This window comes from Bubalus kerabau, chromosome 1 (assembly GCF_029407905.1).
Source record: "Bubalus kerabau isolate K-KA32 ecotype Philippines breed swamp buffalo chromosome 1, PCC_UOA_SB_1v2, whole genome shotgun sequence".
Lineage (NCBI taxonomy): Eukaryota > Metazoa > Chordata > Mammalia > Artiodactyla > Bovidae > Bubalus > Bubalus kerabau.
Genome location: NC_073624.1, coordinates 246,733,757 through 246,744,156, shown reverse-complemented (window position 1 = coordinate 246,744,156; position 10,400 = coordinate 246,733,757).

The window sequence follows — 10,400 nt, the reverse complement described above, 5'->3', positions numbered from 1 at the left end:
TACATGTGAATCCTCAAGAAAATGCTAGTTTATATTATTTTGCTGCCCTGGCATTATGATTATATGTTACTATGAAGTGAAATGTTAGTTGCTCAGTCGTGTCCAAGTCTTTGCGATCCCATGGACTGTAGCCCAATAGGCTCCTCTGCCCATGGAATTCTCCAGACAAGAATACTGGAGTGGGTTCCCATTTCCTTCTCCAGGGGATATTCCCAACCCAGGGATTGAACCCAGGTCTCCCGCATTGTAGACAGACTCTTTACCATCTGAGTCAAACTGGGAAACCCATATATTAAATGCATAGTATTAAATATGCCTCAGTGCATCCTGGTGTACCCAAGTAACAAAATAAATTGCAAGTGGTGAAATTTAACTAACAGAATCGTTATTTTGAAAGCTATTAATATGTTGGTAGAAAGCCACACACAGTGTAACATAATGTTGAAGATGCATAAATGACAAAATGTGTTTCATAAAAATGGAAACACTGAGTATTCTTACCATCTACTGCTACAAAGTGGCAATATCACCTTTGGTAATGTTGGCAAAACTTGAATGGTAGTCAGACTGTTGGAGGAAATTAAATTTAAAATGTTAATGTTAGCTTTTATACGTGTATTTTAGTGATTAAGAGTAATTCCATGAGCAAGAATTAATGAAGACCACTTAGGCGTTCCATTACCAGAAGTTTATGGAGTTCTATAAAGAATATTTTGTATTTCAAATCCAAATACTAGATACAGTGGAGGATATTTCAAGATATCTTAACAGAAACATTTATTATTAATCTAATATGTAATTTTAACATGTTGAAGGATCAAAACTAAAACCAAGGGGAAAATTTTCTATTCAATCAAGTTCATATCAGGAGTACTCTCAAAGTCCATCAAAAAGCTAAATGTATTTCTTCAATAAACAGTTTCTAGAGATAAATGTAACATTCCAGATGTCCAGAACCTCTTTAAATATTGAGCTATGATTATACCATACTTAAGAGACTGAGACACTCACAAGTGTGACTGGTCCAGCTGATGCGAGAAGCAGAGAAAGTCCATTTCCATTGGTGAGTAGGCAAGAGTTTGAGGATAAATAGTGTCTTCAGATTAGGCCTTTGAAACATGGGCCATGGCACTGATCACAAGGGTGAAAAGTTGGAGTGGACGGTCGCAGAGCAGATTTAAATAAACAGAGGTTGTGTGCATTTAGAGGGGGATGGTTGAGGTTCTGTGGAGGGCTATTTGAACAGAGAACACAAAAGATGAAAATGAGATTGTCATCAGACCATATGGAGCTCTTCACTGTGGCTTCAGGGACAGTGCCATAGAAAGTCCTTGATTAAAGATGCCAAAGATTGGAGTCTGAGTCCTCAAGTTTGTTGTTTAGTTGCTAAGTCATGTCTGACTCTTTGTGACCCTATGGACTGTAACCTGCCAGGCTCCTCTGCCCAAGAGTTTTTCATGCCAGAATACCGAGTGAGTTGTCATTTCCTTCTAGAGGGGATCTTCCTGGACCAGATTTCGAACCTGCATCTCTTGGGTCTCCTGCATAGGCAGGCAGATTCTTTATCACTGAGCCACCTGGGAAGTCCTGAGTTCTTACGTACATTACCTTTAACACTAAGAAATCTGGACAATCATATGATAGATATGCAATAAGCAACTGATGAATGGAATAATAAATAATGAAGGAAGTTATCCAAAAAAAAGCATCATGGAGAAAGAAAAAGTGAAATGGGAAACATTCAAATTGATCCAAAGGAGGTAGAAAAAGGACACTATAAGTAAGGAGAGATATATACAAAAATCATGAATACAGATATTTAGAAACAATTACTTTATTCCATTTCCAGGTGGTCAGTTTCACCAAAAGTTTTCCTTGATACTATCAAATAATTCTCCAATAGCATTTGATCAGAAGCAGTGTGTTTTAAAGTGCCTCAGAGGTAACGTTTATGATTTGAGTGAACAGATCTTTACCAGCCACTACTGACTTTTGGGGAAGGAAAGGAAAAATTATATCAAAAACCTTACTTATTTAGGCATAATATTTGACTCAGGTTTTGCAGGGATCCAGATGAAACAAACAGCATGGCAAGCACAGTTTATGAATTTTCATTTTGCTTGGGTACGCTATTAATAAAACTTTCTCTCTGGTCGATTCATTGCATGTCCTATCTATCAATACCAGACTTCCAACATGAATGCCATCAACAATAAAAGAGTGATCACAATTTCACAACTGCTTATAAACAGATTATAAGCTTTTCTTTGGTAATAAATTACATAGATGGCCTGTGACTCTCTTAATATGTACTGTGTGTGAAAGAGTGAGAGAGAGAGAGTTTTCCAGAAACCAGGATAAGAATTAGGAGATTCATCTTAAATGTCTATGTTTTGCTCACAACTTAAAAATGCAGAAGAAAATCCATTATATAAAGATGTAAGTAGGAAACTTCTAAGAGAACAAGTGCAAGAGTCTAATCTTTTAAATCCTCAAGGAATTATTGCGTGGCTCCAGCTACAGATGTTTAAGGAGAGAGGTGAGTTTGATGCCTGGCCTTTCTACATGATTCTATTTTATTACTTCTCACTGTATGATAAAAGACCGATTTTAACTCACTTAAATCCATAAAATGGGAAATTCATCTCACCTCAGCTGATTCATTTCCTTCAAAGGAAACATTTTTACCATAATGCTTTTTGTTGTTGTTGTTGGGATAAAACTGAATTCTTAAGGGAATCATTTAATTCTACAGAGAATTTTGATATTGGGATAAGGTATCAGACTATGCAATCAAAACTAACAATAACGTGATTAAAATAAAATAACCAATATGTTATTTGAAATTACATACTCATAGGAGGATTCCAGGATGTGAATCATCAGTGCTTCAGAATTTTATCTAAGAATAGATTACTAGGAATTAGGATAAAATTGCACCTTCTAAAGTAAATTATAAAGAGCGTTTAGCTTGACAGGCACATCCCCCAAATTTAGCTTACAATATATGATTTTGTGAAGAAAGTACAACATACTCCAGTTGTTACCCTAGAAACAAACATTTTAAAATAGAAATTAGTTTTTATTCATGTTGGTTTTGATTGCTTTAGGCAACATAGTTTTAGTTAGATAAATAAGAAATACCTGAGGATATCTATGAATATTCTAAAGAAAAACTGAGTGGCCTTTTCTAAGTTCCTCAGTCAGATCGGTTGCTCAGCTATGTCCAACTCTTTACGACCCCATGGGCTGCAACACGCCAGGCTTTCCTGACCATCACCAACTCCCAAAGCTTGCTCAAACTCATGTCCATCGAGTTGGTGATGCCATCCAACCATCTCATCCTCTGTCCTCCCCTTCTTCTCCTGCCTTCAATCTTCCCCAGCATCAAGGTATTTTCCAGTGAGTCAGTTCTTTGCATCGGGTGGCCAAAGTATTGGAGTTTCCGCTTCAGCATCATTCCTTCCAATGAATATTCAGGACTGATTTCCTTTAGGATTGACTGGTTGGATCTCCTTGCAGTCCAAGGGACTCTCAACAGTCTTCTCCAACACCACAGTTCAAAAGCATCAATTTTTAGCACTCAGCCTTCTTTATAGTCCAACTCTCACATCCATACATGACCACTGGAAAAACCATACCTTTGACTAGACGAACCCTTGTTGGCAAAGTAATGTCTTTGTTTTTTAATATGCTGCCTAGGTTTGTCATAGCTTTTCTTTCAAGGAGCCAGCATCTTTTAATTTCATGGTTGCAGTCACCATTTGTAGTGATTTTGGAACCCCCCAAAATAAAGTCCGTCACTGTTTCCACTGTTTCCCCATCTATTTGCCATGAACGGATGGGATCAGATGCCATGATCTTAGTTTTCTGAATGTTGAGCTTTAGGCCAACTTTTTCACTCTCCTCTTTCATGTTCATCAAGAGGCTCTTTAGACATTCTTCACTTTCTGCCATAAATGTGGTGTCATCTGCACATCTGAGGTTATTGATATTTCCCCCGGCAATCTTTACTGCAGCTTGTGCTTCATCCAGCCCAGCATGTCTCATGATGTACTCTTGCATATAAGTTAAATAAGCAGGGTGACAATACACCACTTTGATGTATTATATACTACTGAAGATTAGTTAGGTATTGATAAAGTTCCATTTGGAGCCACTTTATTTTGTCAGTAAATAGAAAAAAAAGTGTATAGAAATCATATTTATATTTTTATGTTCATGGTTCTCAAAATAGAGATAAACTTAAAAAAATAGGTAACAGTGTCAAAGTTTAAAATGATTCTAGTATTATATTTAAAAATTGAGTTCTAGATTGGGTATGTAATTTGGGCTCAATTCTGCTAGCCTCAGTTTTGATGTCTACATAAGAGGATAATACTGTTAAGTCTTATGTTGTTCTTGAGAGAAAGACGTGAGTTAAGACATGTGACACATGTCGCAAAGCGTCTGGCTCATATTAAATGTTCATAAATGCTATTGTTACTATTAAATCAATGAAATATAATTTGTTTTTATTCTACACTATTTATAATTACTTCCATATTTTTGGAACAATCTAATATATAGAAAAAAGTTTTCTATATACTTGGTAGCAAAAAAATATGTTGTTTTATGAGTTCAAAGTGGATATTGAGAAAAAAAAGAAAGGCTAAATCTCTGTATTCTTGAAACCACTCAGATTAGATGGGCCATGGACACATTTGAGGTTTTATTAAACAAGAAGATGGTCTTGTGCAGATGGCCAACAGGCACATGAAAAGATGCTCCATGTCAGAGAAATGTAAATCAAAACTGCAATGAGTTATCACCTCACACTGGTCAGAAAGACCATCATCAAAACATATACAAAAATCAAAGAGTTAGAAAGAAAAAAAAAATCAAAGAGTGTACATGTACAGTATCCTAACTGCTACACAGGCCAGCCCTACTCACTATAGGAGAATGGCACATAAGGCTGGATGTTTACGATTATTATCTCATCATATTTTCTAACCTCAAATTAAAATGTACATTTTACAATAAAACAATACTTGAAGTAAGGACAGTTCCATAGAATTTGAGGTATATATTTTCTACTACATTGCTAACAACTTGACATTTTAAAGCCATACTTCTGAAGTTAATTTACTCTATTGAGGGAATCCAGTATAACAATATCATACTTGTTACACCCATCACAAAGGGATCTCATGTTATTATCCCTACATTTCTAAGGAATTTCATAAAGATATTCTTTCTTTTTTTTTTTTTCTTGCATGGCAACTGAGATGTGCAGGGAATTATTAACTACTAAGAATTCCTTTAATTGGACAAGATAACAAGGTTACTTAAAATAGTTGCTTCCAAATTTCAGTGCTCTAAGAAAGCCAATTATTTAGCTGGATTTTATTTACATATTTTCCCCTGTGGTTTGCAAGTTGAAAGGTGCTGACATTTTTATTTTTTACAGTGTTCTTTTTTAAATGATTCTTGAATCTAGTTTAGAGTAACTGCATATACATAATTAAAAGTAACTATGGTAAAGATGGATTTCTCTGCTGGCTCAGACAGTAAAGCATTTGCCTACAATGCAGGAGACCTGGGTTCGATCCCTAGGTCAGGAAGATCCTCTGGAGAAGGAAATGGCAACCCACTCCAGTACTCTTGGTAAAGACAATGTATGTTCTTAAATCTTCTTGCTCTTAAAGCAGGTGAACAAATTTACAGATATATACTGATCAGAATTAAAGAATATCTCTCTTTGTTTTTGCACTATTTAGTATATATCTTTTAGAACTCACCACATCATCTTCTCCATTACTTCTCAATTTTTTGTTACACCTCTGTGCTCTCCTAGCATTTTTGTATCACTCTATAATTTTAGAATTTTACTGAATGATCTGGCTTAATATCTAGACTGAAGCTTCTTATGGACTTGTGGCCTTTATCTCTGCCTCTCTCAACCTACTGTAAAACATTGCAAATTATAGACAGTCAGTAAATGTGGGTTGTTTACTAACAGCTGGAAAGGCTATACAATGTCATCTTTTCCAACCTCCTGCACTAATGCAGAGATGTCTTATACAGCTATCCTGGCAGATGACATTCAGTTTCTGTTTGAATAAATTCACTGATGAGAAAGATGCTTGGCATCTTATTAAATAACTCATAGAAAGTTGTTGGTTTCCTATTTTTGTAATGATGTTCAAGCAAAATATGTCTTTCTTTGACTTGCAACTATTTATCTTACTAATATTATTGATAGCAATAAATATAGCTTTAAGACTTCTGAGTAGTATCATTTCAAATATTGAGCAGCTCCATCATAACCCTTAAATGATATTATCCCTTTGTCTCCAGCTCCAGTCCTTTCCAAAGCAACCTTCATGTCTTCTAAGATTGAAGGATCTAGATCTCATTTAGTTTAGCTCTTAATAATTATTCATTTACATAAAGCATACTGATTTATATCATTAATATATAGAAGGGACAGCTATAACTGAAAACTATGGAGTGGTATCTATGTAATTCAATACAATTAATACCATTCTTTTAAAAAATTTTATTTAACTGTAGATGATCTACATATTGTGTTATTTTCCAGTGTGCAGCTTCAGATTCTTTCCCATTATAGGTTATTACAAGAGATATAATTCTTTGTGCTATACAGTAAATCTCTGTTATCTATTTTGAATATATTTGTGAGCATCTATTAAATCCACACTCCTAATTTATTGCTCCCTTTCTCCTTTCCCCTTGGGTAACTGGTAACCTTAAGCTTGTTTCCTATGTCTGTGCATTGTTTCTGTTTTGTAAACAGTTGATTCATATTATTTTTTTCAAACCATGTAGGGCTTCCCTTGTGGCTCAGCTGGTAAAGAATCTGCCTGCAATACAGGAGACCTGGGTTCGATCCCTGGGTTGGAAAGATCCCCTGGAGAAGGGAAAGGCTACCCACTCCAGTATTCTGGCCTGGAGAATTCCAGGGACTGTATCGTCCACGGACTGTATCATCCAGCAAAGAGCTAGACATGACTGAGCGACTTCACTTTATATACCACATCATATTTTCTTATATATCCATTCATTTGTTGATGGATATAATTTGCTTGCATGTCTTGGCTATTATGAATAGTGCTGCTACAAACATTAGTGTGTATGTATCTTTTGGAAGTAGAGTTTTTGTCTTTTATGGATATATGCCCAGGAATGGGATTACTGAATTATATGGTAACTCCATTTTCAGTTTTTTAAGAAATCTCCATACTGTTTTCCATAGTGATTGGACTGATTTATATTCACACTGCAGTATAGGAGTGTTCCGTTTTCTTTACACTTTGTAGAAGTGACAATGTATGACACCTGAAGCTAGTTCATAAGGAGACATTGTGGTTCTTGCCTTCCTCTTTTGTATCATTTGCTTTGGGGAAGCCATCTGCCATATTATGAAGATTCTTGAGCTGCCCAATGTAGAGACACAAAGTAAGGAACTGATGCCTCCTGTTAACAGCCATATGAGACAGAAACATTGGAAATGTACCTTCTAGCCTAATAAGGCTTTAGGTTACTGCTGTCTCAGATGACATTTTGATTGCAGTATCACAAAAGACACTATGTCAGGACCAGCTAGGTTGCTCTTAAATTCCATAAGCATGAGAATCATAAGAAAATAATTGCTTGTTGTTTCTATTGTAAAATCTCTTGAGATATAAATTACATATCATAAAGTTCACCATTTTGAAGTGTTCAATTAAATAGTTCTATATTGACTACGCCAAAGCCTTTGACTGTGTGGATCACAATCAACTGTGGAAAATTCTGAAAGAGATGGGAATACCAGACCACCTGATCTGCCTCTTGAGAAATTTGTATGCAGGTCAGGAAGCAACAGTTAGAACTGGACATGGAACAACAGACTGGTTCCAAATAGGAAAAGGAGTACGTCAAGGCTGTATATTGTCACCCTGCTTATTTAACTTATATGCAGAGTACATCATGAGAAATGCTGGACTGGAAGAAGCACAAGCTGGAATCAAGATTGCCGGGAGAAATATCAATAACCTCAGATATGCAGATGACACCACCCTTATGGCAGAAAGTGAAGAGGAACTCAAAAGCCTCTTGATGAAAGTGAAAGAGGAGAGTGAAAAAGTTGGCTTAAAGCTCAACATTCAGAAAATGAAGATCATGGCATCTGGTCCCATCACTTCATGGGAAATAGATGGGGAAACAGTGGAAACAGTGTCAAACTTTACTTTGGGGGGCTCCAAAATCACTGCAGATGGTGACTGCAGCCATGAAATTAAAAGACACTTACTCCTTGGAAGGAAAGTTATGACCAACCTAGATAGCATATTCAAACTCAGAGACATTCCTTTGCCAACAAAGGTTCGTCTAGTCAAGACTATGGTTTTTCCTGTGGTCATGTATGGATGTGAGAGTTGGACTGTGAAGAAGGCTGAGCGCCAAAGAATTGATGCTTTTGAACTGTGGTGTTGGAGAAGACTCTTGAGAGTCCCTTGGACTGCAAAGAGATCCAACCAGTCCATTCTGAAAGAGATCAGCCCTGGGATTTCTTTGGAGGGAATGATGCTAAAGCTGAAACTCCAGTACTTTGGCCACCTCATGCAAAGAGTTGACTCATTGGAAAAGACTGTGATGCTGGGAGGGATTGGGGGCAGGAGGAGAAGGGGACGACAGAGGATGAGATGGCTGGATGGCGTCACTGACTCGATGGACATGAGTCTGAGTGAACTCCAGGAGTTGGTGATGGACAGGGAGGCTTGGCGTGCTGTGATTCTTGGGGTTGCAAAGAGTCGGACACGACTGAGTGACTGAACTGAACTGAACTGATGACTCTTATCATAATGTAATTTACAGCATTTTCATTATCCTAAAAGTAAACATTTATCCAATATCAGTTACTTGTTACCCCATTATCTCCCTACCCCACCCTTCCATCATTTATTACATCCCAGTCCTCAGTCCTACACAACAGCTGATTTACTTCCATCTCTATACGTTTGCCTATTATGGTCATTCAGAATAAATGGAATACAATTTGTGCTGTTTTTGTGATTGGCCAACTTTATTTAAAATAGTGTTTTTGAGGGTCATCCATGTAGCATGTATTTTTCCATTCTTTTTTATTTAACCAAATCATATTCCATTGTATGGGTATCTTTGAGGTTATTGTGCTTCATCCAGTCCAGCATTTACCATGATGTACTCTGCATATAAGTTAAATAAGCATATAAGTTAAATAAGCTAAATAACCTCAGATAGGCAGATGACCCCACCCTTATACCAGAAAGCTAAGAATTAAAGAGCATCTTGATGAAAGTGAAAGAGGAGAGTAGAAATATTGGCTTAAAACTCAACATTCAGAAAACTAAGATCATGGCACCTGGTCCTATCACTTCATGGCAAAATAGATGGGAAAACAGTGGAATCAGTGCCAGACTTTATTTTCTTGGGCTCCAAAATCACTGCAGATGGTGACTGCAGCCATGAAATTAAAAGATGTTTGCTCCTTGGAAGAAAATTTATGACCAACCCTTACAGCATATTAAAAAGCAGAGATATTACTTTGCCAAAAAAGTCCATATAGTCATAGCTATAGTTTTTCCAGTAGTCATGTGTGGATGTGAGAGTTGGTCTGTAAAGAAAGCTGAGCACCAAAGAATTGATACTTTTGAACTGTAGTGTTGGAGGAGACTCTTGAGAGTCCCTTGCACTGCAAGGAGAATCAACCAGTCAATCCTAAAGGAAATCAGTCCTGAATATTCATTGGAAGGACAGATGCTGAAGCTGAAACTCCAGTACTTTGGCCAACTGATGTGAAGAACTGCCTTATTTGAAAAGACCCTGATGCTGGCAAAGATTGAAGGTGGGAGAAGGGGACAACAGAGGATGAGATGGTTGGATGGCATCACTGACTCAATGGGCACAAGTTCGAGTAAACTCTGGGAGTTGGTGAATAGACAGGGAGGTGTGGTATGGTGCAGTCCATGGGGTCACAGAGAGTCGGACACGACTGAGCAACTGAACTGGACTGATGGGTATCTTTTCATCTGTTGACAGATATTTCCATTTTTTGGCTATTATAAATAATGCTGCTTTGATCATTTGTTTATATGTTTTTAGTGGTCATATGTTTTGGTGGACATATGCTTTTTCCTTTCTTTTGAATATGTGCCTAGGAATACAATTGTGGATCAAATAACTCCCTGTTTCAATTTTTGAGGAACTGCCAGTCTGTTTTCCAAAGTGGCTGCCCCAATTCAGATTCCCATCAGCAGTGTGTGATGGTTCACATTTTTCCACATCCTTGCCAAACATATCTGCCTTTTGAAATTTGTCATCCTAGTGAGTGTGAGGTGGTACATTTCCATAATGACTAATTATGTTGGTCATAC